Source organism: Uranotaenia lowii, chromosome 3, assembly GCF_029784155.1.
Source record: "Uranotaenia lowii strain MFRU-FL chromosome 3, ASM2978415v1, whole genome shotgun sequence".
NCBI classification, from domain to species: domain Eukaryota; kingdom Metazoa; phylum Arthropoda; class Insecta; order Diptera; family Culicidae; genus Uranotaenia; species Uranotaenia lowii.
This window is the reverse complement of record NC_073693.1, coordinates 194,139,111-194,161,485: the sequence shown is the minus strand read 5'-3', so window position 1 is coordinate 194,161,485 and position 22,375 is coordinate 194,139,111. Positions and strand designations below refer to the sequence as shown.

General features: G+C 36.5%; 1 protein-coding gene across 2 annotated transcripts in view; it reads left to right on the top strand.

Moving 5' to 3' along the window:
* The first annotated feature begins 6,518 nt into the window (after positions 1 to 6,518).
* Positions 6,519 to 22,375, top strand: part of LOC129756781 (chondroitin sulfate synthase 1-like) — a 72,488-nt gene continuing 56,631 nt past the window's right edge. The window contains exon 1 of one of the 2 annotated variants that reach the window (XM_055753790.1): positions 6,519 to 7,620. The gene's annotated coding sequence lies outside the window, so the exon portion shown is untranslated. The remainder of the gene's footprint in view (positions 7,621 to 22,375) is intronic. The other variant, XM_055753789.1, reaches the window with a different exon arrangement.

Sequence of the window (22,375 nt, the reverse complement as noted above, 5' to 3'; positions counted from 1 at the left end):
GTCTCTGAGGGTTGGTTGACTACCTTTGGATTCATCATCAATTTTATACCAGAAATTGAAACAAAACTACAGCCAGTTAACTACTCGGCCTATAAACTGTTGTGATATCAATTAAAACAAAGCACTATTTGTATCGGAAATCGTTAATACAATCACATTTATTCTAGACAAGTCATATTGGCAACATTTCACTAATGATTTCCAATCTGTTCAACTAGCAACAATTCTAGTGAACATTTACTATTCGTCGATTCTAGAAAAGTAGCGAACTGACGTTCTCTCTCTCTTGCGACTTTCTGTTATTGTTTACATTTTTTAAGCAGTTCGTCAGTCCGGATCAATCGCCGCGGTTAATTGTACCACTACAGTTACGCCATAAAGCTGTTCAAGATTGTTCGGAAATTGACTTTTTAAGAGCAACGTCAAGTATTCGGAAGATTCGAAGTAATTCCTGGATTTTATCAACGATGAATCAAGTTTTAAGACGATCCGAACTTGTTGTGGACTCCCTTAGTCTGTCGGAAGTCATGGGTGAGGCTACAAAATTTACGGTTTTCCGTATCAAAGCTGGAAATCGTTTCCTGGAAATTTATTTATTTATTTATTTATTTATTTAGTTAATTAATTCATCGTACAATAAATGTTTAAATGAATGATATAAATTACACTACACTCAAATAGAACGGAACAATCTGGACTGATACATGCGGCGAGTTAAACTACTAGTTGGTTCTCCAAATCGATGAAGGTGCTCCGTGTCCTGGAATATGCGCATCATAGCTGTTAATGGCTCATTGTATCCATAGGATGTTCTGTGAACTTGACTCGATATCAACGAATAGGACCGTAAAGTTCTCGATGGGGCGCTAAAGTCGATAGTTCTAATTAAGTTTGGCGACTGTACTTCTCCGTTCAATATCTTGGCGACAAAAGTGGCTTGTTGAATTTTTCGGCGGCGTTCAAGGGTATCTAATCCCAAAAGCTGACACCGGTCGGGATAAGCAGGAAGCTGTTCAGGATGACGCCAAGGCAGGTGTCGTAAAGCGAATCGGACGAACCGCTTTTGCACGCGTTCAATTCGTAGAATCCAATGCAGCTGATATGGTGCCCAGACAATAGCAGCGTGTTCAATTATTGATCGGACAAGAGCGCAGTAGAGGGACTTCAAACATAACGGATCTGTGAATTCTCGCGCCACTCTACAGATAAAGCCTAATTGACGATTTGCTCTATTTATCACGGAGGAACGTTGGCTATTGAACGTTAGCTGCGAATCAAGGATAACTCCAAGATCGTTAACTTCAGAAACTCTGTTTAGCAACTGATTGCCGATGTTATAATCGTAAATAATTGGTGTTTTTTTGCGGTGGAAGGTTATAACAGAACATTTTGGAACACTAACCGATAGTTTGTTATATCTACACCATACACTAAAGTGATCTATCAACATTTGAAGACGAGCACAATCAGCAACGCATTCCACTGGCATGAATATTTTGAGATCATCCGCATATCCAATACAGGTTCCTTCATCTAAGCTGATCATAAGGTCATTGAAAAATAGAGCAAACAGCAACGGGCCTAAGTTGCTTCCTTGGAGCACGCCAGATCGGTTAGTAAAAGGAAACGATATGCTTTCACCAAACTTAATCCTTATAGAGCGTTCTGTTAGAAATGATCTCAGCCAATCAATCATGTTGCCATGCACACCAAGCTTGGCTAGCTTTGCAAGTAAAACTCTATGATCGATTGTATCGAATGCAGCTTTTATGTCAGTATAGACAGCATCAACTTGCATTTTTCTCTCCATCTGTTTAAGGCAATACGATGTGTATTCCAACATATTGGTACACACCGATCTACCCGGAATGAACCCATGTTGTTCAACTGCAATGTATTGTGATGATGCTCGTAATAAAGCCTGACTAACGATTATTTCGAAGAGCTTGGATCCTGCAGACAAACTAGTGATGCCTCTGTACTGTTTCACGTTACGTCGATCTCCATTTTTAAACACTGGAAACATAAACGATGATTTCCATATATCTGGAAATTTTCGTTGCTGGAAGGAGCAGTTAAAGATTCGGGCTAGAGGTGATGCTACAGCTTCAATGCAGCGGCAAGAGATAGCAGAAGGAATTCCGTCAGGTCCCGGTGCAAAAGAGGTCTTCAGTTTCCTCGCAGCTAATACGATATGTTCTTGATTGATAGTAAAAGTATTGAAATCGATTGCATCGACGGGAACATGATTAGTAGCTTCAGTGCACTCACGTTCAGAAGAAGTGGTATCCGAGAAAACGGACCGAAAATGTTCCGCAAACAAATTACAACACGATTGTGGAGAGTCAGCAACAGCTTCCTGGTAAAATACTGATGATGGAGTTGAATTGGATTTTCGTTTAGAATTGACGAAGTTCCAAAATCTTCTAGGATTATTGCGTAAACCAGATTGTATGCGTAATACATGGAGCTTGTACAGTGAGGTGTTCAATCTACGATAGGCTTTGCTGGCTATTTTATACTGTGCTTGTGAGTCTTCACTCCGGCTTTTACGATGTCTACGTAAACAAGCATTTTTATCACGTCGCAGTTGCCGAAGAGTGGGTGTGCTCCAAGCGGGTGAAACAGGTGGTTTAAACCTAGGCACATGTAGATTTAACCAGCTGTTGATCATGCTGCAAAATAACTCAGTCATGTTGTCAATCGATGAGTTGTCGAAGAGTGCATCCCAGTCAATGACGCTCAAATATTGCGAAAGGAGATCAAAGTTCAGCTTTCGAAAATTTAGTGGCCTAATACAATGTGTCGGTAGGTTTGATGGAGCCTCGTTGATAACCGGAGCAGCGGGCAGATCGAAAACGATGGGAGGATGGTGCAAGTCGATCGATACTAATGAATCATGGGCCCGACAAACGTCAATTTGCTCGTCACTGGAACCGAAAACCAAATCCAATATCCGTCCATTGTGATTCTTGACCATATTGAATTGGGCCAAGCTCAGCGAGTTTGTGCCGTCAATCAATGATGCAGCAGCAGCACTTAGAGGTGTTACGTTAAGCAACTTGGCTCCAATGTCATTTTTTTCCCATAGCAAACGGGGCTGATTGTAATCGCCACAGACCAGCACATTTTCATCTTCAGAAGCCAGGGTGCATAATTCGCGTAAAGAAGCCATGTGGGACTCGAAGACCTGGACACTGCTACTCTTGTCAGGCGGAATGTATATGGCACAGAAAAGCAATTTGTTTCCGCAAATGTTGGCAGCGACACAAACTTGCTCCAAATCGCTCCCGTACATTGTGGATACGTGACGGCTGATGTGACATTGTTTCACTGCAATCAAAACTCCTCCGAAACATGTTTTGATGCTATTGCGCGAACTACGGTCACATCGAAAAACTGAATAATTAGTTCCAAAAAGTTGGGCAGAGTCGAAAGAATCATTCAGGCCAGTTTCGGTCAAAATGACAACGTCGTAACTGCAATCGGTTGTTGCCAAAAAAAGTTCTTCAGATTTAGTGCGCAACCCATCTGCCAGAACATCTTTCCATTTTGCACCCTGCTATGTTCAATCAAAGAGATGTCCGTGATAGAGATGCTCGTACAACATTGTCATGGTCGTCGTTTGCTGCAACACTCTCTCAAAGCCAAAACGAGCACAAAGTCGATTGCATCGGACTTGCCGCTACTAACATTCTTATGAAGAAGCAATCAGTGCTGCATAAGGTTTCGAGCAGACCAGTTACACAGGGGTGTGTTGCTTTGTTGAAATTAAATCTAATGTTTTTAATTCGACTTGGTACATTTTCGTACCTGAAAATGCTCGCCATGTGCTCGCTCGGTAAAAATATCGAGTCGCTGGGCGGTGATCAGCGATGCCACACATACCGATTTTCCGGTATTTATACCGATTTTTGAGCAAAATTTTGACCAAGAATCGGTATATACCGATTACCGATTTTTGGCAAAACATACCGATTTCATACCGATTTTTAAGATTTTAATTCAAAATCATTCCACTTCAACATTCACACTTCATTATAGCTTTCCTAGTAAAGGTCCGGTAGAGAGAAAACAAAGTGCGATAGCTGGCGTGGCGTAACTTTAATCTGAATAACTTTTAAAGTATTCTGCAAAGATCTCTACGGCTCACTCTCATAATTCGTTCAGTTGTTCGCGCAGTTTTGTTCCTTTGTTCTGTCAAATGATGCACTATTATCTATTATGGTACTCAACCTCAAAGCCAATGGACTAAGCTCAAGGCTGATATTTGACCTTCTGCGACTGCCAATAGAAGTTTCTAAAGATCAATCTCAATAGACGACCACATAAATGCTCTTGTCTTGTGAAATGCTAACTTTTCAAGGAAATATATACACGGTTTGAATATAATCCTTGTTCAACTCGTCGCCATGTGGTATGTCGAGATTTGAAGTGCAATCAGATACACGGTATGTCATATCATCGGTATAATCTTCAATCCTTCTGCATCTTATTAGCCAAATAAATGATATCATAAGTACCTAAATGCAAAGATCGCAGAATTAAAGACCACGCCAGGCAAAATGGGTACATTCAGTTATAGTAAAACTATTTGTTTTTAATTCTTTTTCGAAAGAACCCCTTCTTTTAGAGCACATTCCTCATTTATTTTCGCATAAAATTCATGGACTTTCATATGTATAATGCGTGATTTTTCATAACATAAAATTAATTTTTCATTGGCTGAAAAAAAAAATAAAGCAACAGCTTTTTCAACATTCTGCAATCATTTATTTTTCTAATCGCTAGAGCTCATACCTAACACTAAAAGCTTTGAAAGCTGAAATGGCCAGATTGGCGAAAAACCATCAATAAAACGAAGAACATCAACTTGAGCCCATATTTACCTCGAACGTCAAAAAGCCATTGGATTTGTAAGTGCTCACTAAATTAAAATTTTCTTGAGATTGACCTCGTTCTATTGCCTTATCGAAATTATCAAATTTACATCCCTGTTTAGCCAAACATCAATTAAAGTCTCAAGTTTTAACTTAATTTATACGTCTAAAGAACGTGTAAACTGAAGGTGCTCGCCATGCCCTTAGTTTTCTTATCAAACGGTAACTTTTAAAATAAATTTCCGTTCAGTTATGAGTACCGGAAAGAAAAACTAATTTCGGATTTTCTGCTGAATTTTCAATTGTGATTTTTGCTTTCGTCAGCAAAAGTAGATAGTTTTAAAATAAAAAAAAGTACAAGCAATAACAAACATAAAGTTGTGTTAAAATTTCAAAACCGTCATTTTGTGTAAACTAGTGTTACCTAGAACAAAATTACGGAGAAAATGCAATAATATATGATAAAACACATTTCGTTAACTAGTTTTGAACTAAAAATGAACATTCATAAGAGTTCTTAGAATTGCTCAAGCTTCTATTTAATGAAAAATACGTTAGGAATTTGAAAATGTAAGCATTTTTGAATATCCACCTCAAATACCGATTTTCATACCGATTTTTAGGATTTACATACCGATAAAAGATTTTTTGGGTTTAAAAATACCGATAGAAATGTGGCATCACTGGCGGTGATAGAGAAACAACAGAGAGATCAATAGTGAGCGAAGAACATGTGCGAGATGTACATCGATAACTTGGTTTAAGATCTCTGAGAAAAAAAGGAAAAAAAAAATACATCGATAGAAGATCCAGCTTATGACCGAAGGAGCTTGACCTGTACTCATACTCGAGCCTATTTCATCACGTTCACCGTGGTGTAATTGGCTAACGCGCCGTAATACTGAAACGAAAATTGCGGGATCAAGTCCTGCAGATGAGCGTTGTACATTTTTCGAGAAATTTATGATATTGACGGCTACTGTTCTTTCTTTTTTTTTTAATATCTCATGTTTCTTTATTACTTCCCATCACCTTTGAAAATGTTATCATTTTTAGGTAAAAAAATGTACCAAGACGAATTAAAAACATTTGATTTGATTATAATTTGATTTTTTCTCTGAAACACCTGCACAGTTTTAGGTATTATTTCTCTCACTGTGCTTTCCTGACTGACTAAACCTTACGTATGCATGGTCGGAAAACATTTGCATATTCAATTTGTCCAGTACTGTACCCAGAGAGAGGAAAAAAAAAAATGAAGACGATCCACTTCACTCACGCGGGTCATGAATGGTGTAACTACCCAACCCAGTGGTGATAAGTGTCTCCCAGTGAGCAAAGTCGTTCCCGTCGCCGGTCGATGTGAGTCGGTTGCTGTTGTCTGGTGCGCGTCGCGTTAAGCTTGATTTTTCTCGCCCGGAGAAGAGGAAACAAGAACCGGTTTGCTCGCGTCGTCGTCGCCGTCGGATTAACCAAAAAGTTCTTCGCCCGCTCCCTCTGGTTGTAGACGCTCTCTTCTACATTTGCGTACCATCCAAGGCGACGACGCTCTCTGGTTCCGGCTCAGCAAAGGCGGCGGTACGACTTAAATCGCTCCCGCCGGGGTTTTTATTTTTTCCCATTCCGTAGCTTAAGCCGTCGCTGCCGGTCGCGCGTAATTATCCACTCACGACGGGGTTTTTCGGATCAGTGGAGAATTTTTCTTTTTAGCTGAGTCGCTCCGGCGAAGATGCTGCAGCGATCAGTACGTCTCTAGATACGAAACCGATCGCGCGGGCCGCCTCCAAGATAACGTGACGTCGCGAGAGTGTTCGCGAATTTCGGAAGAGTGCTGGGCCCATGGTCGTCAAATAAGCCGAAATGCTTGAGCCCGGTGAAATTAAGTGAATAATTGAACGAGTAATTGTAGAAATTGCGTGTGGAGATTCAGTTGGCGATTCGTGCCGAAATCGGGCTAATCGTGTGCTGCTTTCCGGATTTGATAGAGAGACTTCGGTGTGGGATGTTTTTCTTTCTGTATTCGGAGCATCTCTTGCACCTTTTGAGGTCGATTTTCTTTGGGGGAGGTCGAGTTGCGGGAGAAAATTGATTGCGTGTGCTTGCACTTTCCGCCTGTTTGTTCTCCCGGTGCGTAGTGGCCTTCATCTGCCAAGCCAAGGGTGTGCGCCGAAGATGCAACAGGCCTAACTATACCGGTTTGTTTTCTTACAGTTTTTTTTTGTTCCGTCGTTTCGCGTTTTCCAAGTTCAATAAACATGTAATGTACCCCGGCGAAGAATCGGGTCTTCTCCCCTCTGCTTCTTCGATGATTTCTCTCTTTCGCTTAGACAATCGTGACACTCACCGGTGCTGTAGCAGAACTCGGTCATCGTCATGTGTTTGTTGAATGTGCGTCACCTGGATGGAGGTTACTTGAGCAAAGCGAAGAAGAAATAAGGCCGAAGCCAGAAGCCGGCAAACGGAAGAAAAAAACAACGTACCAAATTCCAAGATCCATCCGCGATCAACAACAACAACAAGTCGAGGCAAGAACTGAATACTTACATTTAAAGTGCGCAAAGATGCCTTTTAAAGGAGAGTTCCCGCAAAGCCAAATGAGGCATCTTGTCTACCAGAACCAGAAATGAAGCTTGCATTTGATACATTGATGGTTGACTGCATCGATCAATCAGCAGAAGAAAAGTAAATCGATGGGAACAAAATACAATTATGAATCGAGCTGCATCAACCGGAGAACACGGTAAGTTTTGAATCAAAGAACATGACGATACAATCACATTAAATTTGGAATTATAAAGTTGTTCCAAAATGTTGCTGCACGCACAACAGAGAGCATTCCATATGGTATGAATAACTTCGCAGTTGACTGCCAGCAGCAGCAGCCTCTTTGAGTGCTTTCGGTACCACATCATTGATGCCCCCTATGAAGAAAGCTGAAGATGCACATCATCACTTGCATCGTTTGAATTTCTTTCCTTCCAGAAGGTTTCAGTTGTTGTTTGTAAGTTTTTGAAGGTACCCTACATTATTTTTCATTTCCCAGCAGTGTGTTTCTGTCTTCATCAAATCAGATTTGACATTGAACTGTTATTTATATATGACTATAGTGTTTAGCATTCAATATAACATGCATTCATATAAAACACTATTTTAAACCAGCTTTTTTATGCCAAAAACTATAGACAAATAAAAGTCGCTAGTTCAAACGTTTATACGAATATTCCTAATCGGTTATTACATGGAGACAAAAAATCGTCAACGGGAACAACTTCGTTGACCTCTTACTAAGCAATCTATGCCAAAAATACAAATTGTTTATACAAAAGTTTTAAATAGTGTAAGAAATGTGATCAAATTTTTTAAACAAATTTTAGGTCTTATATTTAATAGTCACTGAATTTTTGATGCATTAAGATTGAATTCCTCCACTGTGTGGAACATAACTGATCTTATATTGCTAACTCAGTAAGGTCCTTACGAAACTACACTCTACACTAGCGATTGCTAGTTCCACCAACAATCGTCAATACGAGAATTGCCCAATCGTGGGTTTCAATACCTCCTCTCAATTCGCCAATTGAGAATGTTGAATAGCATCGTCGACTGTCGAGCTCTCCCGCAACAACAAAAACTTCTTCCAGCCATCGGAAATTACCAGTTGCATGCTAACGGTAGCGTAGCTGAATATTGCAAAATGAACTCTTGTAGTGAGCATTTCATTCCAATCTCGATCTCCGGCTAAAGTCGTCGTCCAGCTTGGCTGGAACCTGACCGGCGCCTAAACAACCTTCACCAAAGTGCCAGAATGCCCTTCCAGCAGTCCAATGCGAGCACACGCATCTTGACCGCAGCGTAACACCACACCACGAGAATAACCCTCTCGGTTATAAGCTGCATCCAAACTTCTCTCTGGACCTTTAGACCTCTGCGCTGGCCAATCTTGATTTCGAATATTGAAATTCTTCCTTCCTGCCGTGGAAAATGAAGATTGATTTCTCTGGCTCCTATGGCTGAAATTGGCTCCTCTGGCTGAAAGACGCGGCATTTGCTAGCCGCAAATATTTGCACTGGCTGCCACCTTTAAGCTGGTATCTGGCGCACTGGCTTTCCGCAAGTCTGAAACTTAAGAGTACCCCCCCTTCACTAACTCTTTCTTCCTTCCAGACGTGTCTGGGCTCAAACCTGCTGAAATGAGTTATTCAACGCAGGTTTGCGTCAATACGCGAATTGCCCAATCGTGTGTTTTAGTATTAAGTTTTATACGCTAAGTCGTTCCAATAAACACACACTTGATTTCTTAGAGTATGCCTTATCATCAAGGGGAGAACCTCAACATCATCTTCGCCTCTGTATTGAATATCCTACACAATAATAATAAGAGTAGATACTCTAGACTTCGACAGAAGCTAGCTTTCGACAGGTTTCTAATTAAAGGTTTTTCTTTCTGTTCGATTGCTCAAACTATTCTTGTCCATATTTTTCTATTTTTGCTCTCTCAGTTAAGCACATGACCCTTCACTCGTGACAGTTCTCTATGCAAAAGTGAATTCTGTCAGCTGATGCAGCGTCGCGTCGAGCAGTGTTGCGACAATCGGGGTATCGGGGTATCCGTGAACATTGGTGCAAATCTGGAACCACTGTCTCAGGTTCACACTTTTCGACGACGTCTTCAGCTAATTTCGACGCTGCCTTCCTAACGGTACCCGAAGTTGTCCGCACTACGGCCTCTCTTACTCTACGGTCACGTCCCGTAATTGCTTGCTCCACTCTACTTCGAATCCACTGGTTCCGTATCGCATCGTAAGGCATCATGACCAGATCACCGTCTTCCAGATCCTTGGTTTCCTCAAACATCCTACGAGAGATCATGGGCAAATATTCCTTCAGCCACCTCGTCCAGATTCGATCGGTTATATACTGCGCCAGTTTTCAGCCAGAATCTCCGCTCCAGTTGGACAACCAAATGTTTTGGGGTCAACGCTTCTTGGTTGGCCAACTCCAACGGTCGACTGTTGACCGTAGGTTCGGCTTCGTAGAGGATGGTTTCCAACGTTTCATCGTCCGGTTTTCAAGATATTTCTAAGATAGCACTGCTCACTACTTTGACTGAGCAGATCAGCCTCCCCCATGCCCCGTCCATGTACGGAGTGGAAGTTTTAATATATCTACTCCCAGCTAGTTTTGGCGCTGGCAAACGTGAGAGCAAAGGCGTTGGTCTTAGCAGCAATCTCCTCCTTCAGAATGTTGCTGGCACCTTTGAAGTAAGTAGCGTTGTCCGTCTAGAAATCATTCGGCAGACCCTTAGTGATTGGACCACTTTTAAATGTACAGCACGGATAGTCAGGCACGTGGAGAGGGCTACCCAGCGTTTTTCATTGCGTCGGCCCACCTTTACGATAACTGGCCCGGAATAGTCCAAGACTACCGATGTGAAAGGGCACACGAATACTGTCAGTCGGAACTTCGAAAGTGGTGCCATAGCCGGTGCACTTGGGAATCTCGAAACGTTTTCGGATCTCGTTGACGATGGTTTCCCGATTGGCGTGTCGGAAACGACGATGGTACCTGTCGACGATCAGAAACGTAATAAAGCTTCTGTCGGTGCGAATGGTGCAGGTGGCGCATTCGCAAAAGACCACATTCATCCTGGAAAGGCCAATACTTGTAGATTGAGCTGGACTTACAGACGACACCGTGACGACTTTCAGGGGGGGCCTTGTATTTCGGAAAGATGCGCAGTCTCCTCGGGATACGATTCCACTTGAGCGATTCCACAAAACAGGCGTTCTGCACGTTCGAACTCTATCTGGATGAGCAGCCGAGCTCTATTTGATCGCCAGCTTGGTCCCGTTTGAAGCTGTCAATATAACGAAACGTGAATGCCGTGGTTCGAAGCAATTTAGTCCAGGAATCGAAGCGAGTAGTGTCGATGATTCCTGGATGTGGAGAGAAGTGCCCAAGGTTTAAGTTGTAAGGTCTTCAGGCGCGCTTTTGACCAACATTGTTCGGGTCCGTGGAGAGGAGTTCTGGTGCCCGGAACCATGGATTCTCCAACGATAGTTGTGGTCCTTCTTTTCACTTAGTTACTTGATAGGCCACATTCATTTTTGCAGGTACCCGTCTCCAGTCTCTGGGATCGATTAACGTTAGAAATTCACTGACTCGTACCGAAACAAATTGGTGGTATTTTCAGTGATTTTGGAACGAATTACGCTAGGCAGACTCCTGCGTCACTCCACATGTTTCGGTGGCCAATGCGAGAGGTGTGTTGACTTTATATCGAATTAAGGAGACGTGTTCCTAGAACGACTGTTTTCAGTTCGAGTCGAGGAATTGAGACAGTCTTGAGCGGAGCAACCATAGTTGTGGATCCATCGAAAGCAATTTAAATCACTCCATTAATCTCCAAACGAAATAAGGCCACGCTGGAGAATGCGGCCTCACTCACGTCTACAAAGGCATGTTTTTGCAGGTTCTCGAGTATTTTTAGGAATGAAGACGGAAAGTAACATCGGCGAATTCGCACTCGTTCTAGGTCTGGGAACAGATTCGTCCATTCTCGCACGTAGAGATACTGCGGAATATTTTCGTCCCACTGCGTTCCACGGGCCCGGATACCCTGCATGAGAATTTTGCCATGTACTAAGAAGAACGAGATGAAACCAAAGGGTGTCAAACATGCTCATTCCCGGCAAGAAAAAATTCATTCCCGTTCATCGATTCCGCCTCCAAATGAATAAATGGGTGGTTTTCCGAAGGCGCAGCGGCTTTGAGATTCCGAACTTAGAATATTTTCGGTCTTTTTCTGTAGAAGTCCAACTTCACGCACCCACACAGCTTAAAATTTCTTGTTTCTTTCGAATGTACGCAATCGCATTTCAGTGTGTTGGCTCACGGTCCGTTCACTTGGTTCAGTAGCGTGGCGGCTGGTGTTGTTGATATTGCTTGCGAAGACATTCAGTTTCACCCGTGCTTCGATGCTGTGCGGACGTGGCGGTACTTTTTCTATAGCGTCGTGCGTATGTGGAATTGACTACTGTTTCATGTATCAGTGTTCATAAGCTTTACTTACATATGTGATGAAGTGATTTGTGATAATGTGAAGTATTTGAAAAAAAAAAGGATCGGAATATGAATGTAAGTAAACAAAAACTTTAATTATTATATTGTAAATTGAATAACACGTTTTGAATTTAAAATTGAATTCTGAAATAAGAGTTTTGAAGAGTTTTGTATTTAATAGTCTGAATAACCAATAACCAATACATTCTGAAAAAAATTAACTATTCGTTTAAAATCAGCAGTATCATGCAATGAAAAATTGAAATACAAAAAATTGAACTATTTTCCTACGATCAATTTTGCAAAACCCCATAAAAAATTTGAATTATGTTATTCAAATAACATGTTTTGATTCTGTAATTTGGATTATTTAATCCAAAAAATTAATATAATCAAACATTTCAAAATACAGACCCCGTTCGATTTTGGCAACACGCCCGGAATTTTATGTTGCCAAAATCGAATGAAATCTGAATCTGAAATCTGAAATCTGAATCTGAAATCTGAATCTGAAATCTGGATCTGAAATCTGAATCTGAAATCTGAATCTGAAATCTGAATCTGAAATCTGAATCTGAAATCTGAATCTGAAATCTGAATCTGAAATCTGAATCTGAAATCTGAATCTGAAATCTGAATCTGAAATCTGAATCTGAAACCTGAATCTGAAATCTTAGTCTGAAATCTGAATATGAAATCTGAAACTGAATCTCAAATCTAAATCTGAAATCTGAATATAAGTTTAAAGTGTGAACATTGAATCTGAAATTCATCTGAATTTGGAATCCAAATCTGAAATCTGAATCTAAATTTTATGAAAATTGAATCTGAGATCCATCTGAATCTAAATTTTGATTTTTAAAATAACCTTATGTATTTTATGCAGTCAAATTGCTGGATTTACCTTTTTTTGCGATTTTCATTATTGATAAATGTTGGGATGTATATTTTTTTTTTGTGTTCATACTTTATTCAAGTTTTGTCCATTTTCAGATGAATTTTACATACACATGAATTATTTTCATAATTGTAAAATCTATGATTTTTTATAGAATATATTAGAACATTCATAAAATTTCTTTTTGAATAAATCCAGTTAATTCTACAACGAATCTGCAAAATTCGTTCGTTTCAAATCCGAAATACCTTTTTTATGTCCCGGCAATGGATATGTTCATGTTTTGATTGTATTTCATTTTGTACCATTGAAATAAAAAATAAATTAAAAAAAAAAATCTTTTAAATTTTCCTTCCTTTTTTCCTACTTGCTTTTAAAATGCTGAAATCCGAAACTCCTTCTTCAATAAACGTATACAATAATTAGAAAGGATAAATTCAGAGAAAATCTGTAAGTATAATAATGTAGAAAACATTTTCAAAATGACAAATCAAACAAAGTTTACTGTTGAACTTTTTATTGCAAAGTTCCTAGAAAAACATTTTTGAAATTTCATTATTTTATAAACATAAATTTATTGCAACTATAGAGTGTCGTTGAAATACAATCATCTTCTATCTTTTTTTAAATCTTTTAAAAAATAACTTAAATGCACTCTGTTAAAATTTTCAAAAGATTTAATTTTCATTTAATTAACTGTCATCATTTTGAAAATTTTTCATATTCATTTATAATTAAATTCAAACGATGACAATTATTTTCAATGGGCTCTGCAGAAAAGTATAGAAAAAACGACGAAAAACTGTTACAGCGCAGCTCGGATCCGAATCCCATCCTATGTATGCACCCTTCGGGCATCGTGCTCTGGTACGATGTCCGAGGGGCGTTTCTTCCGCTCTCGGAGCTTTCGGATGAATCACAAGGAACTCACTCGAAGGTCGCGTTCACTTCGGCGACTCCGGCTGCAATTTTTGTTTCAACTGCTATTTCGCATTTTCGCTCCGGATTTATTTCGCTGCGAAGCGGAAAATTCATTTCAAAAATCACTGGATTCCTCCCTTGAGGACCTCGCGTTTAGTTGGAATGTGCTGCTCGTTAAGGATTTGTTCGAGGTCATCTCGAAGTGCAGATAAGTAGATGAATAAGTCGTCTTTCGGCAGCCACTTGATTCCCAGCACCGATTCTGATTTCTCCCCACTTTCCAGAGTGGGAACCTTTTCTTTGACCTCAGCAAACTCAGCGATTCCTCGCAAAACTTCCGCTTCATTAGACAAGAAACGTCGTAGCGTGAAACAGCCCTTGGAATGCACCAACTTTATCTCTTTAACGACTTCCAGCGCTTCGTCAATTGACAGGAAACTGCCCAAGTAGTCATCTACGGAGGTGTTGTTTGCAATGGCTGCAGCTGCGCGACGATACTCTGAAGCGAGCTCTCGGGGATTGAGATTTTTAATGAGAAGGGCTGGAGCAGGGGAACAGGTAGACTCAAATATTGCCATATCCATGATGAAGACTTTCGTTTCCCCGTTGGATGCTCACGGCAGAGAAACCGTTGAGATTGGAAGTCGGGAAATCGAATCTCGATTTGATGAAACGTTTCCATCGAATCTTGATTTGATGGAACGTTTCCATCAAATCACCACACACTGCCACTAGGAACTGGCAGAACTGGTAGAGAACCTGGAGAAATGGGGTTTAGAGGTCTGGCTCCTTGAGAAGGTTCGAGTTGAAAGATGTTCCACCGACCTTGGCTGCCGCATCTCAGATTTTCCTGGCTTCTTAGCATTGGTCACGACGCCCAGAGGGAGATACATTACACGTTCCGAACTTCAGCTCTTCCAATGCGGCCTGATGCGCATACACCCCTTACGCATGTATTCGGCAATCTGCTCACGAACAGTTGTGGGTTCCGTGCATATCTTCTGTTCAAGCATTTTTCCCTACGGGAAGCCATGGGATAGCTGTCAGGAAGAATCAGGTCGTTAGACTTCCAAAGGATTCCAATCATCGTGTTGTTTTTTGTAGGAGTTGCCTAGCCCGTCTGGTTTCTTTGGTTTTAAGAATACTGTTCGAAATCGTTACACCCAAACTGTATTCTGGTCTGTATTCTGGTGTAGATTTATGACGGCTAGCGTGGTCGGAACCCAATCTGCCCTTCGCCCCGATCGGATCTTTTGGACCGCCTTTACGGAGCATCGTGGTACACGAAGTCGTAAATTGTCCACACCTATCAGTAATAGTGGCTGTACGAGTTCAAAACCTTCTATCGGAAGACCACGAAGGTGAGGAAAGCGGCGCGACAGCTCACGATGTTTTTTTAAGTTTGCGAAGGGATCATTGGACGACGAACAGTGTGAGTTCAATAAGTACTTTTTTGCGGAATTATTCAGTTCCACTAGCTACGACTAATGTTCCTACCGGATTACATTCCCAATCCACTACAGAGTAAACGGCTGCTTAGGGCCATCCACGTCCAGTTGATTGGTGAAGGATTCTTCTGGAAGGGTGTAAGACGAGCCCTCATCGATGAAGTGTCCTATTCAAACCTTACGAGCATGGTTGGTCCGCATTTCTCAAATTCGACAGTGCGCTGTGTAAATCGCACCGTTATCTTCTACGATTTGTAGAGCACCACACTTCATTCCGAAATGCTCTACACTCGTTTCCGAGTACAGCCGAAGCCATGTGCCGAGCAAAACCGGTGCCCCAATAGCAACACTACTGTGTGAGCAGGAGAAATCCCGGAACACACAACTGAAGTGCATTTTTCCTTCTCTTGCTACCACAGTAGGCAAACAAACAGCACGAAACGATATTGCTTCTTCTTCTTCTTTTTCTTGTTGCGAAAGAACCAAGCCTACTGAGTTGCTTTAGCGCTGCTCCCCTACACTTAATGTGATGATTTTTTTCTCTTGCTCTCACCCTGGCGAAGCGTTCTCTGCTCTTTGATTGGGTGTACGCCCGGCGTCTTAACAGAGCAGGGCAAGTGTTTCAGAACGAAAAGTTCACTGAGTTGCATTTTTCAAGCCGCTCGGGGAGAAATGGACAACCATGCTTACGAGGACTAGCGGAAAAACTGATATTCTAGTTGTTGTTGGCTGATGGATGCAGAAGTGTGTGGTGTTTATGGCGACATCCTTCGACTCCGCATCCTGTCCAGGACTGGCAAGGCCACTTTTCGTGACTATTCAAGCAAGTTCTGCATAGTTTCTTTAGCTCGACCAATTGACAACGATTGTCCACGCTGGCTGCTTTAAATTATGGGCACACAGCTACCCGGTGTTCCTCTCATCCGCAACAGAAGCCAGGCTTACTTGGTTGATGGTGAACTTGCAAAGTAACATCCGTCACTTCTGGTGGATCCTATCCGGGTGCGTGGGTGTGCAATAATCCCTTTTCTTTCGGCCTACGTTTTTTCGAGCCCGATCGAGTAATGTTTCCAAAGCTCCGACTTTTGAAGGAGGGTCTACTGGCCATGGTCATCAATACGGACATGAATTTAGCCAAACGTTTTCAACATAACGAACTGGTGTTGAATTTCGTAAGCAAACCTAGGTTTGCCATGGGACAGGAAGCTTTTCGACTAGTTCCTGTACAGAAATCGGGTCTGCAAAATACTCCCTCTGTTTTGTCTAGGCGATCCCATTTTGACGGAAATACTTGATGGATTTTATTCAGCGGCGATTTGATGACAAGCTCAGGTCGACCGAAAAATGTTCGTAAGGCCGATATCAAGAGCGGCACGTCTGAAGGAAGATAAAGACGACTTCTTACGGCTTTATACGCTGCGGATATGAGGGAAGCTTGGTGGCCCATATCCGTATGAAATTCTTCTTCTTTTGCGGATTCTGATTTGTCCAAAATAAAACAACGGATCACGCCACCAATTTCCTGTTGCTGCGATTTTTTTTCGATATTTTCAAGTTCTATAAACCGATTGGTTTTGGGTTACCAAAAATACACTGAAACATATTTCTGTCCATGGCCGTTCCCCAGTGCTACGAGATTTATTTTGTTTTGGCTATAGGATAGCTTGATAGGCAACAAAATAAGTTCGACAATCGATACGCCCGATGGTTTCTATCTGGACCTACCGAAACCGCAAAACCTCTGCATCCTTCTTCTTACAGACTAACTTAGCACTTCTCCTCTGTTTTTTCTCTCTGTGCTCATTGCCCTGCAAAATTTCTGACCTTCTTCGAAACAAACAAACTGCTGTTCCCAGTTTCTATTTTCTCTAGATCACCTATTTTTCAGCACCTTGCCACTGAACTCGCACAACGCTGCCCTCACACTCAGCAGAGCTCCTCGTCCGTATGCCAATGTTTATTTTTTCAACTTTCGTCTCTGTTTATTCGTGGTTATACAGGTACAGGTCCGACTTGTTGGGTGAAGTTCTCGATTTTGGTTTAAGATAGTCTCTCGAATCTTAAACGTTATTCTGAAGTTATATGAAGAGAATTACCCTAATTTTCGTTTGTAACTTCATTTGTCGGCTTTATCTGGGTGAAGTGAAATCCTTTTTAGTAAGAACTTGAAATTTTATAGAAGGTTAAAAGATTTTGAAGCTGGTGAAATTAAGCGGGTAGAATTTATTAGAAGCATTGCCATCACATACCAAATATTTGTTTCTTTTTTATCATCAAGTTGTGAAATATTCAGTTATGAAATGTAATTCAAACTTAAATAGAAAGAAGCAAGTTTCATTAATTGATTTTGTTTTTTTTTTTTTTCATTAAAGACATAAAATGCTTCGTTACCCCTTCTGAAATGTCGATTCAACTTTATAGTTCAGCAGTTTTTCTATGCGCTGTCAGTAATTGATCTGCAACCATGAGTAGTAGAAGAGCGCTGCCAAGAGATACTTAGTTCATGCTGAGTTACGAGCTTAAGTGGCATTTTATGGGGATACAAATGAGCCATCTCTCTTGTTGGTACAAAAAGCGAGAGCGTGCTCCTCTAATTAGATTGGAACATATATTTAGCAAACATAACGCAAGTAGATGGACGACAGATTCATTGACTATTAGGTTGAAATGGAAAGAATTTTTCCAGAATCGATCGATCCTGTGATTTTTTAAATTTTAAGTCATGCGAGAAAACAAAAAAAAAGAATGTCAATAATAACATCAAAAAAGGCAGAAATCACAAAAATGACAAAAATGACAAAAATGACAAAAATGACAAAAATGACAAAAATGACAAAAATGACAAAAATGACAAAAATGACAAAAATGACAAAAGTGAAATAAATGAAAAAAATGACAAAAATGGCAAAAATGACAAAAATGACAAAAATGACAAAAATGACAAAAATGACAAAAATGACAAAAATGACAAAAATGACAAAAATGACAAAAATGACAAAAATGACAAAAATGACATAAATGACAAAAATGACACAAAATGACAAAAATGACAAAAATGACAAAACTGACAAAAATGACAAAAATGACAAAAATGACAAAAATGACAAAAATGACAAAAATGACAAAAATGACAAAAATGACAAAAATGACAAAAATGACAAAAATGACAAAAAGACAAAAATGACAAAAATGACAAAAATGACAAAAATGACAAAAATGACAAAAATGACAAAAATGACAAAAATGACAAAAATGACAAAAATGACAAAAATGACAAAAATGACAAAAATGACAAAAATGACAAAAATGACAAAAATGACAAAAATGACAAAAATGACAAAAATGACAAAAATGACAAAAATGACAAAAATGACAAAAATGACAAAAATGACAAAAATGACAAAAATGACAAAAATGACAAAAATGACAAAAATGACAAAAATGACAAAAATGACAAAAATGACAAAAATGACAAAAATGACAAAAATGACAAAAATGACTAAAATGACAAAAATGACTAAAATGACAAAAATGACAAAAATGACAAAAATGACAAAAATGACAAAAATGACAAAAATGACAAAAATGACAAAAATGACAAAAATGACAAAAATGACAAAAATGACAAAAATGACAAAAATGACAAAAATGACAAAAATGACAAAAATGACAAAAATGACAAAAATGACAAAAATGACAAAAATGACAAAATGACAAAAATGACAAAAATGACAAAAAAAGACAAAAAAGAAAAAAATGAGAAAAATAAAAAAAATTTCAAAAATTACAAAAATAACAAAAATTACAAACATTACAAAAATTACGAAAAATGACAAAAATTACAAAAATTTCAAAAATTACAAAAGTTACAAAAAATTACAAAATTTAAAAGAATTACAAAAATAACAAAAATTACAAAAATTAAACAAAATTACAAAAATAACACAAAATTACAAAAATTACAAAAAATATGAAAATTCCAAAAATTAAAAAAAAATTAAAAAATAACAAATATTACAACAATAACAAAAATTAAAAAAATTACAAAAATAACAAAAATAACAAAAATGACAAAAATTACACAAATTACCAAAATTACAAAAATTACCAAAATTACAAAAATAACAAAAATTAAAAATTACAAAAGTTACAAAAATTACATAAATAACAAAAGATACAAAAATGACAAAAATTTAATAAAAATACAAAAATTTCAAAAATTACAAAAATGACAAAAATTTCAAAAATGACAAAAATGACAAAATATTCAAAAATGACAAAAATTACAAAAATTACAAAAATAACAAATATTACAAAAATTACAAAAATAACTTAAATTAAAAAAATTTCAAAAATTTCAAAAATTACAAAAATTACAAAAATTACAAAAATTACAAAAATTACAAAAATTAAAAAAATTACAAAAATAAAAAAATTACAAAAATTACAAAAATGAAAAAAATTACAAAAATGACAAAAAAACAAAATATACAAAAATTACAAAAATATAAAAAATTTCAAAAATTACAAAAAATTTCAAAAATAACAAAAAATACAAAAATTTCAAAAATGACAAAAATTACAAAAATTACAAAAATTATAAAAATTACAAAAAATACAAAAATTACAAAAATTACAAAAATTACAAAAATAACAAAAATTACAAAAATAACAAAAATTACAAAAATAACAAAAATGACAAAAATTACAAAAATTACAAAAATTACAAAAATTACAAAAATAACAAAAATTACAAAAATTACAAAAAATTAAACAAATAACAAAAATGACAAAAATAATAAAAATCACCAAAATTACAAAAATTCCAAAAATAAAAAAATAACAAAAAATAAAAAAAATTACAAATATAAAAAAAAATGACAAAAATGACAAAAATGACAAAAATGACAAAAATGACAAAAATTACAAAAATTAACAAAATTACTAAAATATTAAAAATTACAAAATTACATAAGTTTCAAAAATAACAAAAATTACAAAAGCTACAAAAATTACAAAAAAAAAATACAAAAATTACAAAAGATTTAGAAATGACAAAAATGATAAAAATTTCAAAAATTTCAAAAATCACAAAAATGACAAGAATTGCAAAAATAACCAAAAATTTTAAAAATTACAAAAATTACAAAATTTACAAAAATTACAAAATTTACAAAAATTACAAAAATTACAAAAATTACAAAAATAACAACTATTAAAACAAAAATTGCGAAAATTACAAAAATAACAAAAAATTACAAAACTTACAAAAATAACAAAAATTAAAAAAATTTGAAAAATTACAGAAATTAGAAAAAAATCAAAAATTACAAAAAAAAACAAAATTTACGAAAATTACAAAAATTTGAAAAATTTACAAAAAAAATTACATAAACTACAAAAACTACAAAACTTACAAAAAAACAAATATTATAAAAATAACAAAACTATAACAAAAATTTCAAAAAGTACAAAAATCACAAAAGCAAAAACAATTACAAAAATTACAAAAATTACATAAATTACAAAAACTACAAAAATTACAAAAATTACAAAAATCACAAAAATTACAAAAATTAAAAATCACAAAAATTACAAAAATTACAAAAATTACAAAAATTACAAAAATTACAAAAATTACAAAAATTACAAAAATTACAAAAATTACAAAAATAACAAAAATTACAAAAATTACAAAAATTACAAAAATTACAAAAATTACAAAAATTACAAAAATTACAAAAATTACAAAAATTACAAAAATTACAAAAATTACAAAAATTACAAAAATTACAAAAATTACAAAATTCACAAAAATTACAAAAATTACAAAAATTACAAAAAGTACAAAAATTACAAAAATTAAAAAAATTACAAAAAATACAAAAATTACAAAAATTACAAAAATTACAAAAATTACAAAAATTACAAAAATTACAAAATTGACAAAAATGACAAAAAATGACAAAAATGACAAAAAAGACAAAAATGACAAAAATGACAAAAATGACAAAAATGACAAAAATGACAAAAATGATAAAAATGACAAAAATGACAAAAATGACAAAAATGACAAAAATGACAAAAATGACAAAAATGACAAAAATGACAAAAATGACAAAAATGACAAAAATGACAAAAATGACAAAAATGACAAAAATGACAAAAATGACAAAAATGACAAAAATGACAAAAATGACAAAAATGACAAAAATGACAAAAATGACAAAAATGACAAAAATGACAAAAATGACAAAAATGACAAAAATGACAAAAATGACAAAAATGACAAAAATGACAAAAATGACAAAAATGACAAAAATGACAAAAATGACAAAAATGACAAAAATGACAAAAATGACAAAAATGACAAAAATGACAAAAATGACAAAAATGACAAAAATGACAAAAATGACAAAAATGACAAAAATGACAAAAATGACAAAAATGACAAAAATGACAAAAATGACAAAAATGACAAAAATGACAAAAATGACAAAAATGACAAAAATGACAAAAATGACAAAAATGACAAAAATGACAAAAATTAGAAAAAAGACAAAAAATTCAAAAATGACAAAAATTACAAAAATAGCAAAAATTACAAAAATTAAAAATTACAAAAATTACAAAAAATACAAAAATGTCAGAAATGAAAAAAATTAAAAAAAAATTAACAAAATATAGAAAAAAATATTAAAAATTAACAAACAATTTATTCAAATACTTACCACAATGAATCCAACCTTTAAAAGAAGGGTGCCTGTTTCATCCCACCTTGGGATGCTCATGTCATTCTTAGTCGGTAAGTTTAAAATTAAAAAAAAATAAACGCAAATCATCCAATTTTTATATGAAGGTGAAATTTCATTAACAATGATGGGTTCTTATCGAAATTTTTTTTTTTTTTAAATAAAGCTACTCTTGGAAATTGTTTCAAGATAATGCGTATTCGTAGAAAACAAGAAAACTTCTGCAAATTTAAACACTCCGTATTGAAAATTTCCCAATCAAATCCGAAGGCAACTCCACACATTATAATTATCCAAACAGCAACGTCTGGCTTCAGTGAATTTACTGCCCATTCTAACTTAAACAAAACTCATCAACGGTACACAAGAAATGGTGGAAGGAAGAGACAAATAAACAACATTTATTGGGAATTT